Raw genomic sequence first — 16,222 nt, 5'->3', positions numbered from 1 at the left:
TTTTCCAATAAAAATTAGCATTAATTACACTATCATTGATACTTAACTTTTTAGCCTAGTCTGAATTATTTTCACTCACTTTTCTCACTTATTAGTAGAGTTATAGAGATCATTAGCAATTTTTAAATATATTAAGTTTTAAATGTATGTTGACAAATGGTTTGCACTTAAATTACCATAGTTACTGGAGGTAACTCTGTCTCAAAGTGGCACTAGTGGTTAAACTTAACACTTTAAATATGCCAATTAGGATGTGCTGACTTTAAGATATATCTCCATCCCAGGGCTTATTATAAAGAAACTGCTCACTAAGACTCTCACATAATAGAGGAAGAGGAAGCAACCTTAACAGATGCAAAGACATAGGACCTCAGAAAACATGAGGAAACAAGCCAACAAGATGTCTATATATATCCTGGGGCTGGGATTGTGGCTCAGTGGTAGAGTGCTTGCCTCACATGCATGAGGCACTGGGTTCAATTCTCAGCACCACATGTTAACAAATAAATAAAAGTCTATCAATAACTAATAAAATATTTTTAAAAAGTTTATATCCCTCCAAAGACTAAATCCAGAGATAACGAAGTGAATGAAATGAGGGGCAAAGAATTTCAAAAGTTGATTGTTAACATGATCAATGAATTAAAACAAGATCTAAAGAATGGACTAAGGGAGAAATACGGGATATGAGAGAACATTTCAATAAAGAAATTGAGATTCAGAAAAAAAAAGAACCAGTCAGATACTTTGGGAATGAAAGTCACAGTAAGTAAAATAAAACTAAGGTGAAAGTCTCTTTAATAGATTAGATCAAATAGAAGAAAGAAACTCAGAGTCTGAAGACAAGGTGGACATTCTGGAACATTCAGATAGTATCTAAGAAAAAAGCAAGAAAACACAATCAGAATATCCAAGAGCTCTGGAACAGTATCAAGAGACCTAATTTAAGGTTCATAGGTATTTAAGAAGGTATGAGCTAATGGCATTGATAAACAATTCAGTGGAATAATAGAAAAAAATCCAAATGTTGGGAATGAGATGGACATACAGATATTGGAGGCATTTAGAACTCCAAATACACAAGACCAGAAAACAACCTCTCCATGACACATTATAGTCATAATGCCAGAAATCCAGTTCCAGGGAAATTTTTAAAAAGCTGCAAGAGAGAAATATCAGGTCACCTACAGAAGAAAACCAATCATAATAACAGCAAATTGCTCAGCAGAACCCTTAAATTCAGGAGAGATTGGAACAATGTATTTCAAGCCCTGAAAGATTGCCAAGCAAGAATGCTATGTCCAACAAACATATCTTCAAGATCAAAGAAGAAATAAAAACTTTCCCAAATAATCATAAACTCAAAGAATTCATGACAACTAAGCCAGCATTGCAGAAAATACTTAAAGAAATCCTATACAGTGAAGAAGATTAAAACAACCAATAGAATTCATGAAAGTGTAACTCATGAGAAGAGTAGCTAAGCAAATGCGAATTAAGTTCAAATCAAACATTAGAAAAAAAAAATGGCAAGAAGCAATAACCTCTGTATACGTCCGAACATAAATGGTCTCAATTCTCCAATTAAAAAAAAAAAACACTGACAGATTGGATTAAAAAAGAAGACCCACTTACAGGCAAAGACAGCCACCAGCTGAAAGTGAAAGAATGGAAATCGATACACCATGTCAATGGAGCCTGAAAATAAGCAGAAGGAGATACTCTTACAACTGACAAAGCAGACTTTAAGTCGAAATTAATCAGAAGAGACAAAAGGTCACTTTATACCTATAACAAGAAGATATAATGATAGTAAATATTTATGGCCCAATCATAAATTACATAAACATTACCTAATTACATAAACACTATTCAACCTAAAGACTTGGATATACCACAATACAATAATTCTGAGGGATTTCAACACAACTTTCTCACCAATGGTCATGGCCATCCAGATATAAACTCAGTAAAGACTCTTCAGACCTAAAGCACATTATAAATAAAATGGACCTAACACACACACACACACACACACACACACACACACACACACACACGAAAGAGAGAGAGAGAAAGAGAGAATATTTCTTCCAATAACACGCATATTCACTTTCTTCTCAGTGGGTCATGGAAATTTCTCCAAAATTGACCATATTTTAGGCCACAAAACATGTCTCAGAAAATACAAAGAAGTTGATATAATTCTTTGCATCTTACAGATCATAATGCAGTAAGATTAGAAGTTAGAAATCAACACTAAGAAAAATTGCAGAAACTATATAAACACATGGAGATTAAACAATACAGTTTTGGATAATGAGTGTATTACAGAAGAAATCAGGGGAGCCATTTAAGAAATAAAACAATTATAGAAATACAAACATACCAGAATCTGTAGGACACAACAAAGGTGGTTCTAGTAGGAAAGTTTAAAGCTGTGAGTGCCTATATTAAAAAAAAGAAAGATCCCAAATAAATAACCTGATTATATGTTTTGAGGCCTTAGAAAAACAAGAACAAACCAATCTCAAAATCAGTAGAAAGAAATAAATAATAAAGATCAGAGCCAAAATTAATGAAAATGAAAAAAGTAAAAGGATAAATAAAACAAAAGTTGGTGCTCAGAAAAAGTAAACAAGACTGATAAGTCCTTAGTCAAAATAAGCAAAAGAAAATGAGAAAAGACCAAAATTAAAAAAACCAATAACAACAACACAGATGAAAAAGGTGTAACACAACAGACATCACTGAAATACACAGGATCATAAAGGAGTAGTTTGAAAACTTATATTCTAGTAAATTGCAAAATCTAGAAGGAATTGACAAAATTCTGGACACATATAACCTACCAAAACTGAACAGTGAGGATACAGAAAACTTAAATAGATAATAACAGGCAATAAGATTGAAGAAGTAATAAAAAGCATTCCAACGGGGAAAAAAGCCCAGGAAGATATGGGTTCTCAGATGAATTCTACCAAACCTTTAAAGAAGAATTAATGCCAGTGTTTCTCAAATTATTCTCTGAAGTACAAATCAGTAGGAGATACTGCTCCAAACTCATTATGTCAGTATCACACTGACACTAAAACCAGATAAGTACACATTCAGGAAAGACAACTATAGACCAATATCCTTGATGAACATGGATGGAAAAACTCTTCAATAAAATATTAGCAAATCATATTCAGCAATACATTAAGGAGATTGCATATCATGATCAAGTTGGTTTCATTCAAGTGATGCAAAAATGGTTCAACATAACTTAATCATTAAATGATTCACCACACAAATAGAATCAAGGACAGAAATCACATGATCATCTCAATAGATGCAGAAAAAGCCTAAAACAAAATTCAGCACCAAGTCATGATAAAAAAAATTGTAGAAACTAGGAATAGAATGAACTTACTTCTACACTCTAAAAGCTATATATGACAAACTCAAAGCCAACATCATACTGAAAGGGGGAAAAAGCATTTTCTCTAAAATCAGGAAGAAAAAAAAGATGTCCACTTTCAGTATTCTTATTCAGTGTACTTGAAAATTTAGCCAGAGCAATTAGGAAAGAGAAAAAAATGAAAGGAATAGAAATAGGGATAGAAAGAAGTCTAATTGTCTCTATTTGCAAATGATGATCCTACATTTATAAGATCCTAGAAGCTTCACAAGAAGACTTCTAGAGCTGATAAATCAATCAAGTTAGCAGGACACAAACTCAATATACAAAAATCAGTAGTTTTTCTATATACTAATAATTATTATAGTGAGAAAGAAATCAGGAAGACAGTTTATGATGGCCTCAAAACAAAAGAAAACCTACCTGGGAATAAATCTAACCAAAGAGGTGAAAGACCTCTATCAAAACAATTTTAGAATGCTAAAGAAATTGAAGATCTTAGATGATAGAAATATCTTTCACATTCATGGATAGGCAGAATTAATATTGTGAAAATGGCCATATTACTAAAAATGATCTACAGAGTTAATGTAACCCAATAAAAATATCAATGACTTTCTTCACAGAATTGGAAAAAAATCTCAAAATTCATATGGAAGAATAAAAAGGCCCAGAATAGCCAAAACAATATTGAAACAATAAGAGTAATAGTGAAGACATCATAATACCTGATCTCAAATTATACTACAGAGCTATAATAACAAAACAGCATACTATTGGCATTAAAAGAGACATGAAGACCAATGGAATATAATAGAAAACACAGAGACAAATACACATATATACAGCCATCAGATCTTTGACAAGTTATTAAAAATGTATCTTGGAGAAAAGACAACCTTTTTAACAAATGGTGCTGGCAAAACTGAAGATTCACATGCAGAAGAGTGAAACTAAGTCACTACCACTTGCTCTGTAGAAAAATCAACTCAAGTACCATTCAGCGAGGCATATAACCCAGAAATCAGTATTTCAGACTTGATACCTTACTTTTAACATTTCTTCTTGATTGCCATTTATCAAGTCATAACACCTTTTATCTGATAAATGAATCTCAATCTCTACATGCTGCATTATATCTCTAATTGTCACCATTCCTGTCTAGGCCCATCCTTATTTCTCATTCAAAGACTAAAATAGCTTCCTAACTGATTTATTCATATCCACTTTTGCCTTCCCTTCAAACCATTTTGCACACTGTAGGAAGAGTGAACCAAAATAGACATGTCAATATGTAGCTCCTTCGGGTATGATCCAATGTCTTTATGTTTTATAAGTTATGTTACACTACCTATTCCTGAGCACCCTGTAACTCCACTTCCTGCTATTTACTATCTTATACTTTATTGTTTACTGTCAGATTAATCATGGTCTTTCTTGGTTTAAAGAAACTTATATTAACATTCTCTGTTGCCTCAGACTGGAGGCTCTTTTGTTCATATTTCAAGAATCATCTTTTTTTTCTACATAGTATTTTTAAAAATTTATTGCCTATGGATAAAACTACAGATAAGCACAAAAAGCAGTCATTTTCTTAGATAAACATTATTTTGAACTTCAAATTTTAAAACTAACAACCCTTCTACACCAATTGATACAAAATCTGAGCTTTTTTTAAACTTTTTGTTTTAATCTTACACTATACCACATAAACTCATAGCTTTAGATATGTATATACAGTCATCCTTATCCTAGACTAAGAGATTAAGATGTCCCAAATGTCCAAGAGGATCAAGTGAAGAAGCTGGCCTGTAGGAACTTAGAGACAATAGTCCTTAAGATTTCATCCATCTAAATGAAATCACAGCTACCTAGAATCTAATTTTCAGCATATCAAGTTCAGAGATATATTTCTGTCAAAAAATCCATGGTTGCCAGATGCAGTGGTGCATGCCTTAATCCCAGTGGCTTGGGAGGCTGAGACAGGAGGATTGCAAGTTCAAAGCCAGCCTCACCAAAAAGCGAGGCATAAGCAACTCAGTGAGACCTGTCTCTAAATAAAATACAAAATAGGGCTGGGGATGTGGCTGAGTGGTTGACTTCACCTGAGTTCAATCCCTGGTACCCCCCCCACACCCAAAAAATCCATAGTTGAATAGAATTAATACATGCTAACCCAACTAATAAGAGTTCAGTTACAATTAGAATACCAATTTATTAATTAATCATAGAGAATACTCCTTGTCACTTATCAGAAAATTCACACGTGATGTCAGAATGCTGCTTTATTAATGTACATATAAACAGAATCCTGAATTAGTAATCAGAAGTTCACCATAAGTTAGAACGAAGAGAGAGTTTTGGGAATACCTAAAGAATTATCCTTGCCTTATATTCATCTTTCTAGAGATCAAATTTGTGGCTTCCCTTGGTAGCATCTCTCTCCCTTGAATATTACCACCACAATACAGCTGACTTCTCAGTTCCTGAGCTTTCTTCTTCCATACCCTTCTGTCCATTAAGCACTTCTCTAGAAGGGCATAATAAAATTGATGAGGGTATATACACCTTACATGCATTATTATCTCTATTTTTAAGATAAGAAACTCCCAGATAAAGCAGTTTAAGCAATTTGTCCAAGGTCACTATTAGTCTAAGGCAGAACATAAATTCAAAGCCAGATTTCGGGAAATAGAAAAAGAGAGAGCTCTTCCAAATTCATCCTATGAGGCCAACATCACCCTGATTCCGAAACCAGACAAAGACACCTCAAAGAAAGAAAACTACAGACCAATGTCTCTAACGAACCTAGATGCAAAAATCCTCAATAAAATTCTGGCGAATCGAATACAAAAACACATCAAAAAAATTGTGCACCATGATCAAGTAGGATTCATCCCTGGGATGCAAGGATGGTTCAATATACGGAAATCAATAAATGTTATTCACCACATCAATAGACTTAAAGATAAGAACAATATGATCATCTCGATAGATGCAGAAAAAGCATTCAACAAAGTACAGCATCCCTTTATGTTCAAAACACTTGAAAAACTAGGGATAACAGGAACTTACCTCAACATTATAAAAGCTATCTATGCTAAGCCTCAGGCTAGCATCATTCTGAATGGACAAAAGTTGAAGGCATTCCCTCTAAAATCTGGAACAAGACAGGGATGCCCTCTATCACCACTTCTACTCAATATAGTTCTCGAAACACTGGCCAGAGCAATTAGACAGATGAAAGAAATTAAAGGCATAAAAATAGGAAAAGAAGAACTTAAATTATCACTATTTGCAGATGACATGATTCTATACCTAGAAGACCCAAAAGGGTCTACAAAAAACCAACTAGAACTAATAAATGAATTCAGCAAAGTGGCAGGATATAAAACCAACACACATAAATCAAAGGCATTCCTGTATATCAGCGACAAATCCTCTGAAATGGAAATGAGGACAACCACTCCATTCACAATATCCTCAAAGAAAATAAGATACTTGGGAATCAACCTAACAAAAGAGGTGAAAGATTTATACAATGAAAACTACAGAACCCTAAAGAGAGAAGTAGAAGATCTTAGAAGATGGAAAAATATACCCTGTTCATGGATAGGCAGAACTAACATCATCAAAATGGCGATATTACCCAAAGTTCTCTATAGGTTTAATGCAATGCCAATCAAAATCCCAACGGCATTTTTTGTAGAAATAGATAAAGCAATCATGAAATTCATATGGAAAAATAAAAGACCCAGAATAGCAAAAGCAACTCTAAGCAGGAAGTGTGAATCAGGCGGCATAGCAATACCAGACCTCAAACTATACTACAAAGCAATAGTAACAAAACCAGCATGGCACTGGTACCAAAACAGGCAGGTGGACCAATGGTACAGAATAGAGGACACAGAGACCAATCCACAAAACTACAATTATCTTATATTTGATAAAGGGGCTAAAAGCATGCAATGGAGGAAGGATAGCATCTTCAACAAATGGTGTTGGGAAAACTGGAAATCCATATGCAACAAAATGAAACTGAATCCCTTTCTCTCGCCATGCACAAAAGTTAACTCAAAATGGATCAAGGAGCTTAATATTAAATCAGAGACTCTGCGTCTGATAGAAGAAAAAGTTGGCTCCAGTCTACATATTGTGGGGTTGGGCTCCAAATTCCTTAATAGGACACCCATAGCACAAGAGTTAATAACAAGAATCAACAAATGGGACTTACTCAAACTAAAAAGTTTTTTCTCAGCAAGAGAAACAATAAGAGAGGTAAATAGGGAGCCTACATCCTGGGAACAAATCTTTACTCCTCACACTTCAGATAGAGCCCTAATATCCAGAGTATACAAAGAACTCAAAAAATTAAACAATAAGATAACGAATAACCCAATCAACAAATGGACCAAGGACCTGAACAGACACTTCTCAGAGGAGGACATACAATCAATCAACAAGTACATGAAAAAATGCTCACCATCTCTAGCAGTCCGAGAAATGCAAATCAAAACCACCCTAAGATACCATTCCACTCCAGTAAGATGGGCAGCCATTAGGAAGTCAAACAACAACAAGTGCTGGCGAGGATGTGGGGAAAAGGGTACACTTGTACATTGCTGGTGGGACTGCAAATTGGTGTGGCCAATTTGGAAAGCAGTATGGAGATTCCTGGGAAAGCTAGGAATGGAACCACCATTTGACCCAGCTATTGCCCTTCTCGGACTATTCCCCAAAGACCTTAAAAGAGTGTATTATAGGGATACAGCTACATCGATGTTCATAGCAGCACAATTCACAATAGCTAGACTGTGGAACCACCCCAGATGCCCTTCAATAGATGAATGGATAAAAAAATGTGGTATTTATACACAATGGAGTATTACTCTGCATTAAAAAATGACAAAATCATAGAATTTGCAGGGAAATGGATGGCATTAGAGCAGATTATGCTTAGTGAAGCTAGCCAATCCCTAAAAAACAAATACCAAATGTCTTCTTTGATATAATGAGAGCAACTATGAACAGAGCAGGGAGGAAGAGCAGGAAGAAAAGATTAACATTAAACAGAGACATGAGAAGGGAGGGAAAGGGAGAGAAAAGGGAAATTGCATGGAAATGAAGGGAGACCCTCATTGTTATACAAAATTACATATAAGAGGTTGTGAGGGGAATGGGAAAAAAAACAAGGAGAGAAATGAATTACAGTAGATGGGGTAGAGAGAGAAGATGTGAGGGAAGGGGAGAGGAGGGGAGGGGGGATAGTAGAGGATAGGAAAGGTAGCAGAATACAACAGTTACTAATAGGGCATTATGTAAAATTGTGGATGTGGAACCGATGTGATTCTGCAATCTGCATTTGGGGTAAAAATTGGGAGTTCATAACCCAATTCAATCTAATGTATGAAATATGATATGTCAAGAGCTTTGTAATGTTGTGAACAACCAATAAAAAAAGAGATTAAAAAAAAAGAGTCATCTTAGATACCATTTCATCTAAGAAGTCTTCCATAAAAACTCAGACCTTTCTTTTGTTTTCTCAAAATACTCTAGTTATGTCTTTTTTCTTTTTTAAAGTATATTTTTAGATGTTGATGGACCTTTATTTAATTTATTTATATGTGGTGCTGAGAATCAAACCCAGAGCCTCACACATGCTTGGCAAGCACTCTACCACTGAGCCACAACCCCAGCCCCATTCTCTTTTTTCTTAATACATTATACTGAAATTATACATTTATATGTCTTTTCCCCAATAATACTTGGTATTCCTCAATAGGAAGACCTACATATCTCATTCATTTTGTGCTCTAACGTCTAGCATGGTTCCTAGTAGTTAGTAGAACTCCATAAATGTTTGTGAGAATTGGATTTAATTAGTCTTCTTTTAGCTTCTTAGCCTCCTTAAAACTTAACTGATGTCTGCTCTAAATCTTCACTTAAGTAATAAAATAAAAGGTAGGCTTTCTAGCAGATCATCAAAAATTTTTCCTTGCCTATATTCTGTTAATCTTTGAATATAGTAACATTAATTAATTAATACAAAACTAGATTAATAATGAAATCCATATTCTGTTACACAGAAAAGACTTGTTAAAAGTTTTGCTGAAATTTCATTCATTTAACATATGTACTGTGTCTGTCATATTTCCATCAACTGTCTCTTAGTTATCAAAAATAAAATTAGATTTGTGTTGAATGATTTTAATTGATAACTTTTCAATTTTCTAAGTACTCACTTATTTGAGGATCTGTTCTATAAGTTAACCCAGGATAATTTTAGCTCATTGATTAATAGATTGACAATTCCCCTTCTTTTTTGTTAGAAGTGGTAATAATATTTACATTAAATCCAGTTATAAAATTCCTCTCTTATTTTTACTCAATCCCCTTGATCACTTGAGTACAGTTCAATAGTATCATTTGAACTATAATTTACCTATGCCACGAGATAAGTACTTTCTCTGACAACAGAGTATAGATATTGTATTCTTATCTTACAAATATGCATTTCTACAAGCCCAAATAATTCTGGGCCTTCCAAATACTAATCCTTTAGGCACATGCCACCCACCTGTTAATGTTTATCCTTGCTTTTGTGCCCTTCTTTTTTATCTTTAATGTATTATAATTTTTAAAGAGGAACTATGAGCTCATTGTAAGACTTCCCATGTAACCCTATGATTTTCCTTTTTTCCTTTAATAGTATGATTTGCTGTTTCATAGTCAAAATTATGTTTTTGAGAGCTTCCCAATCTTTAGAGTCTGAAGCCATCTTAATGTAAATTAAGGTCCAACAAGTATCAATCACAATAGCAGAAACTTTTGGAGTACAGCCATAGCTAGAAATTCTAGTTAGAGTAGGCAATTACATAATAGGTCAATCTGAATATTTTCATGGTTATTACTTAGGAAGAAGCATTACCTCCTGAGAGGCTTAAAGCCAAGAGTCCATTTAGCTCCTGTCAATTTTTCCTTCCAAATGTCTTTCAGATTTGTCCTTCTCTTTCCATTCCTATAGATCTTTCATCACCTCATACCTGGACTATTGCCATAAACTAGATGGTTTCTCACATCTAGTCCACCCATATTGGAATCCATTTTCCATATTATTGCCAGATTAATCTTCTTAAAACACTTTCATCATGTCACTCTCCTGCCTGAGACCTAGCTCAAATGTCACCTTCTTCATAACATATTCTCAGCAGTCTTAGGAATAGTTAGTATTTTCATAGGTCTCTCTGTACATATCTTTATTAGTACACTCACAACATTTACAGTAATAGTCTGTATAATTATTTTTTCACTTGCCATTTGCTGTGAGCTCTTTGAGGGTAGGCGAAAAGTTTGTCATCTCTTTACAATGGCACTCAAGGCAAGGCTTTACATAATTGAGCCTATATATCTTTGCCACACCACCTCATGACCATCACATATATTATCTCCTCTACCTACTTTGATCTTACTCTCATTATTTCCACTCATGCTCTAGATCTCAGATTAAATATCAATTCATTGAGAAACTTTCTCTGACAATTTTATTAGCTAACTATTTGAGGAGATATATATTTCTCATCTGATTACACAATGTATTCATGCACCAAAATATCACCTGGATGCTAAGCACAGTGGCACATGGATGTAATCCCAGCAGTTTGGGATGGCAAATTCAAAGACAACCTCAGCAACTTAGCAAGGCCCCAAATAACTCAGTGATAAATAAAAAAAATAAAAAGGGTTGGGGTGTGGCTCAGTGGTAAAGTGCCGCTGGGTTCAATCCCCAGTACCAAAACAACACACACACACACACACACACACACACACTGTTAATAGCTCATTGATTAATAGATTGACAATTTTTGTATTTTAATGTATTAGTTAAAATTAAATTGGATTTTAAAATAAATTATGAAGTATTAATTGACCAATTTAATAAACATTTATTGATTGTCTACTTTGTGACAGGTACTTTCTTAGCACTTAGAATATATCAATGGACAAGGTAGATACAAAGTTCTGCTTTCATAAAGCTTATCTTCTGGAGGGAGATGGTTAATAGTTAAAGATAAACAGAATATGTAAATTATACAGTATATTAGAGAGTGATAAAAGCTATGAAAAAAAAGCAGTGGGATAAAAAAGTACACCGGAAGTTGGACTTTTACCCATGGCAGTCTTATAAGATAAGCCTTATTAAGAAACATGAAATTTGATCAAGAGGGAAGTTAGTCATGATATCTGGGTAAAGTAGGCCTTATATGTAAAGGCTGTAAGGTGCAATCATGTCTGTTGTGGCCAAAGAACAGCAAAGAATAAGTATGGCTGGGACACAGTAAGCCAAGTGTATAATAATAGGAGATAAAATCAGAAAGGTGGGGATGGGTGGATCATATTATGTAGGGTCTTGTAAGCTAATATATACAAATTTCATTTTTTACTCTGATAGAAGTGATGGATCATTGTAGGGTTTAAAAAGAAAAGAAGCATCCCTATGACACATTTTAAATGGATTGTTCTGGCTATTTTATTAAGAATAAACTGTAAAAGGGCCAAGAAAATAAGGAAGGAGACCTATTAGTAGGCTATGAGATATCACAGTTACTGCAGAAAAAATAAAATGGCAGTGGCTTACCTAGGGTGGTGTCAGTGGAGATGGTGGAGTGGAGTAAGAGTCTTCATAGTTTTGAAGGTACAGACAAGATTTGCTGATTAACTGGATATAGGATGGGAGAATAAGAATGAATGATGGTCCAAGATATTTGGACTGAGAAGTGAAAGGTTGTAATTGTCAAGGGGAATTGTGACGGGGAATACTGTAGCTTTGCAGGAAAAGGATGAATTATGATGTTAGATTTGTGATATCTATTAGACTTCTAAGTGGAAATATTAGAGAGGTAGCTGGATATTTGAGTCTTGAACTCAGGGAAGAGATATAAGCTGGAGATAGAAATTTGGGAGTTGTCCCATACTTGGTATTTAAAGTCATCAGACTGGATGAATCTACCCAGGTAATCAGTGTAGATACAGGAAAAAGAAAAGATCAATATCCTTGTTAATTTCTCCTGGATCCCTTTTCCTTTCCTTTAATATACTTATTATAATTCATAACTACATATTTACATTGTATTAATTTCTGTGATTATTTGGCTAATGTAGGCCTTATTGAACAAAAGCTCTAAGAGCAGGGTTTATGCCATTTTTCCTGACCACTGCCAGCATAATAACTAGAAAAATAATATATTAGATTATATGAATTAAAAAATGTCCCTTTATATCAAGATCACAAAATTAAATGCCAAAAGGGGCTGGGCAAGTAGCATAAGTAAGTTGAGTATGAGAGAGAATGGGTTGTGGAGAGAGGGTGAACTGAAGATCTGGCAACACAAGACCTAACTGGCAATAATAAGCTGGAGAGGAGACAGATATACAGATTATACATGAAGTCTTTCAAATTGTAATGTTTACAAATGCATCAGCTCAAGTCCTCTTAAAAAGACGATGTCATGATAGGAGTAGATGTGCAAGTAATTTACTGGTGAAAAATACATGTGAATAAGAAATGCAGTGAGTCTGAAAAGACTGGGGGAGCTGTCACATGATGATACAGGTCCCATCCCTGTGGAGAAGAGAGGAAAGGAAAAAAGATTTAGACTGCAATGCTGTTTAAGTGTCTTCAAGACAAAGGTTGCCATTAGAAGAATCTGGGTCTCCAGGGAATGGACCTTCATTAGAATTCTTGGCATAATCATTCAGTAGTTGATTGAAAGCAGCCCACAGGCCTTGACAGGAAAACAATGATTATAGAACATTAGCAGCTGGGCCCTTGGTCAGTAATATTGCCTTCAGTTGGAGATTTTAGAGGCATTTTGTGGTGGGCACCACAAGAACTAAATTCAACACTTTTCTGGTATTGGCCAAAACACTATGGACCAAAAACACATCATTTTAAGTTATATTCAGCTGAAATATGGACAGTTAACAACCTCTGCCCTAGTCACTAATATATACTTCACTATCAATGTGTTAGTGTGTATGTGTGTGTGTTCATATTCTGAGGTAGTCCAAAATTGATCACCAATAGCATCTATGTAGTAGGGTTTAAAGTACCAGGTTAGAACATGAAAAGCTTTAGCCAAGGTGGATTTGAAATTCATGATCAGAATAGGAAGGTGGTTTCATAGTATGAAATATCAAAAAGAACAATCCAAAAAGAAAAGGTGTGAGTTAAAACCAACTATCTACAAGCATTATAGGAGAATAGATAATGAAGTTGAAAAACAGAAATAGATGATAATAACTAAGTGGAGCATTTCAGACATATTTTACTTGAAAGAAGAATCATCACTGTTACATATGCTTTAGAGTTAAGAGTCTGCTATGAAAGAAACAGGAGTTTAAAATTGGGGGTCTGAAAAGCAGTGACAACTGTAACCCTTGGTGATAGATAATAAATAATGTCATGCAGGACATGGATGATTATTTCATCAATGTATCTACATAGTGAATATGGCTTGTGGGTACTGGAAATCAGGTGAGCATAGTTTGAGGAAAAATTTATGCCAAATAAGGGTTGTCTGCAGTCAAGAGTAGGCATGGCTGTCCTTTTGGTTTCCTGATCTTTCCTTGGTTTCAAGTGCATGAATCTTGTTTCTAAGTGCCATAGGACAACGTGTCAGATACAGTGCCACCAAAGGTCTTAAAGAGACTTCTTACAAAGACCAGAGGCACACTGGGGTGGCATCATGATACAGGCAGAAAAATTTGGCTTGCACTTAGTTTGTCAGAATTTGCACAAACACATCTCAATCATATATTCCATCTTTGGGTACCAAGTCAGGTTTTTCTGAATGCTTACTAGGCTCTGTTAAGTACAGGTGTTGGTCTACCATTGCTTCTGCATGAAATATACTGACTATAGTTATCACTGGAGGGGGTGCCCCTACACCCTTAAGAGGCTGACTTTAGAGTGGGGATAACATACTTGCACTCTGGAGTGACATTTGACTGCTGAGTGTAATCAGAGTATGGGAACAGAACCTTATTACCCATTTGGGCATCTCCTACACTGCTTTGTTGGAGTGATCCCTCTCTAAAATGTGTAGGTGTTGTGGGATAAAATGGCGTATAAATGAAGAGTACCATGAATGTTTTAGCCTGCTGCCCAGGGACAATTTTGAATCTTGGAAGCTATGATAAGTAGCTAGAAAAAATGTTCTAATAGAAGTAATGGTATATGTTTAGTGTCTTTAAAATGAAACCTGAATCAGGCCTGTGTGCATATAATGTGCTTCTAGAAATCTTAAGTAGAACAAGCTGAATTCAAGGTTAGCAATTATATTCTTGCACTCTGTCAGTAGGTTGATAAGTTAGTATACTTAAACAAAAGCAGTATATTTTCTCAGGGTCACACATAACAGATGTGTTGTCAACTGCGACAGTATTGTCTCTTTGAAGGGAAGACCATGGTGACACCAGAATTGTTGTTTCAAGGATAGATTTTTTTTTGAGAGGCAAGTATAAAAATCCAAGGAGGATTTCTACCAGTGTCTAAAAAGAAAGGAACCATCAGACGTAGTCCAAAGAGGATCTCCTAATATGGGAAGGTAGAATTGTGGTCACAAGAAATAAAAGGTTACAATGACCGTTCATTATGAAGGATAAATCGGCCGAAGTACAACAGTACAACAAGTGAAACTAATAATTTTGCTAAAGCTGGTTTCTGAGAGAATCAAATGAGAGATAATGTTCATGATTTCTCCATACTTAGCTAGTTATGTGCCAGGACTCTCTCTTTCATGAGTTGAGGTATCAAGCTGACAGATTAGGTTCTACTTATAAGATACCAATGATCATGACCATGGTGTTGATTATACTTGACCTTGGAATGCTGTCTTCTCTCTTTATAAAATCTTTATTAATTTTTAAAATATTATTTCAAATTCTATTATTCAAAAATCCTCCCTCATGTCTTGTGAATTACACAGATTTTTGTCTTTCTTGATGGACAATGGTACATATTATTTGAACCAAACATTCTAGTATTGTCTTGATTTGAAATTTTGCCCCATTTGATTCAATTATATAAGTTTTGCCTCTTCAGCTAGTCTGTAAACTCCATGAATTCAAAGAATAAACTTCTTTGTAACTCCAAAAGTGTCATATATTTTGTGGTAATTAAATTAAATCAAGATCCAATAATCATTGGTTACAGAATAATCAGAAATGCCTGAATGGGTACAGCTGGAAATGCCAGTCAGAGTAGGCAATCACATAAGGGCCAACTTCAATCTTTTCAAAGACAGAAAACAGCCTCTCTTGAAAGGCATTTTACTTCCTGAATGACTGGCAGTTAAATTTAATCTGAAAGTTTGCATTAGGAATTGAAATAAAAACAAATTTGCCTTTACTTTTTGTGCAACACAAAAATCAAACTAAGAATGTGAAATCCCAAATGTCCTAAGTTTTAGCTTAAAATACAATACAAAACAAACTATCCAATTGTAAAAAATAAATCATTCAAAATAATTGCTTAAAATAAATATACAAGGACTTTGGAAAGGCTTAGTGAAGAGTTCAGTAAAACTGCTTCCCAAAAAATGAAAATAAAATGGATAAAGTTGTCAGAAACAATCCCTTGATGACTCTGGAAATTAACTAAAATCATAAAACAAATCAAGAAGCATTAATTCAATAAAAACTACTGAAACTTGGTTAAGAATAGTAGGAATCTGTGGGATTTTAACTTGAGGTTTTCCTAATTCCTACCAGATCCATGGCATGACAATTCTAAATGCACAGTAGAAGCTCTAAGGATTG

The 16,222-nt window shown here is 34.6% G+C and overlaps 1 protein-coding gene across 4 annotated transcripts in view; it reads right to left on the bottom strand.

The window, feature by feature from the left end:
- Positions 1 to 16,222, bottom strand: part of Tmlhe (trimethyllysine hydroxylase, epsilon) — a 62,851-nt gene that overhangs the window by 37,197 nt on the left and 9,432 nt on the right. The window contains exon 2 of one of the 4 annotated variants that reach the window (XM_040287498.2): positions 1,636 to 1,698. The exons of 2 other annotated variants lie outside the window; for them this stretch is intronic. The gene's annotated coding sequence lies outside the window, so the exon portion shown is untranslated. Of the gene's footprint in view, positions 1 to 1,635; positions 1,699 to 12,038; positions 12,504 to 16,222 lie in introns of those variants that run through there. One more of the 4 variants, XM_040287491.2, reaches the window with a different exon arrangement.

Source organism: Ictidomys tridecemlineatus, chromosome X, assembly GCF_052094955.1.
Source record: "Ictidomys tridecemlineatus isolate mIctTri1 chromosome X, mIctTri1.hap1, whole genome shotgun sequence".
Lineage (NCBI taxonomy): Eukaryota > Metazoa > Chordata > Mammalia > Rodentia > Sciuridae > Ictidomys > Ictidomys tridecemlineatus.
Note: the sequence above shows the minus strand (reverse complement) of the source record. Positions and strands in the feature narration are given on the sequence as shown.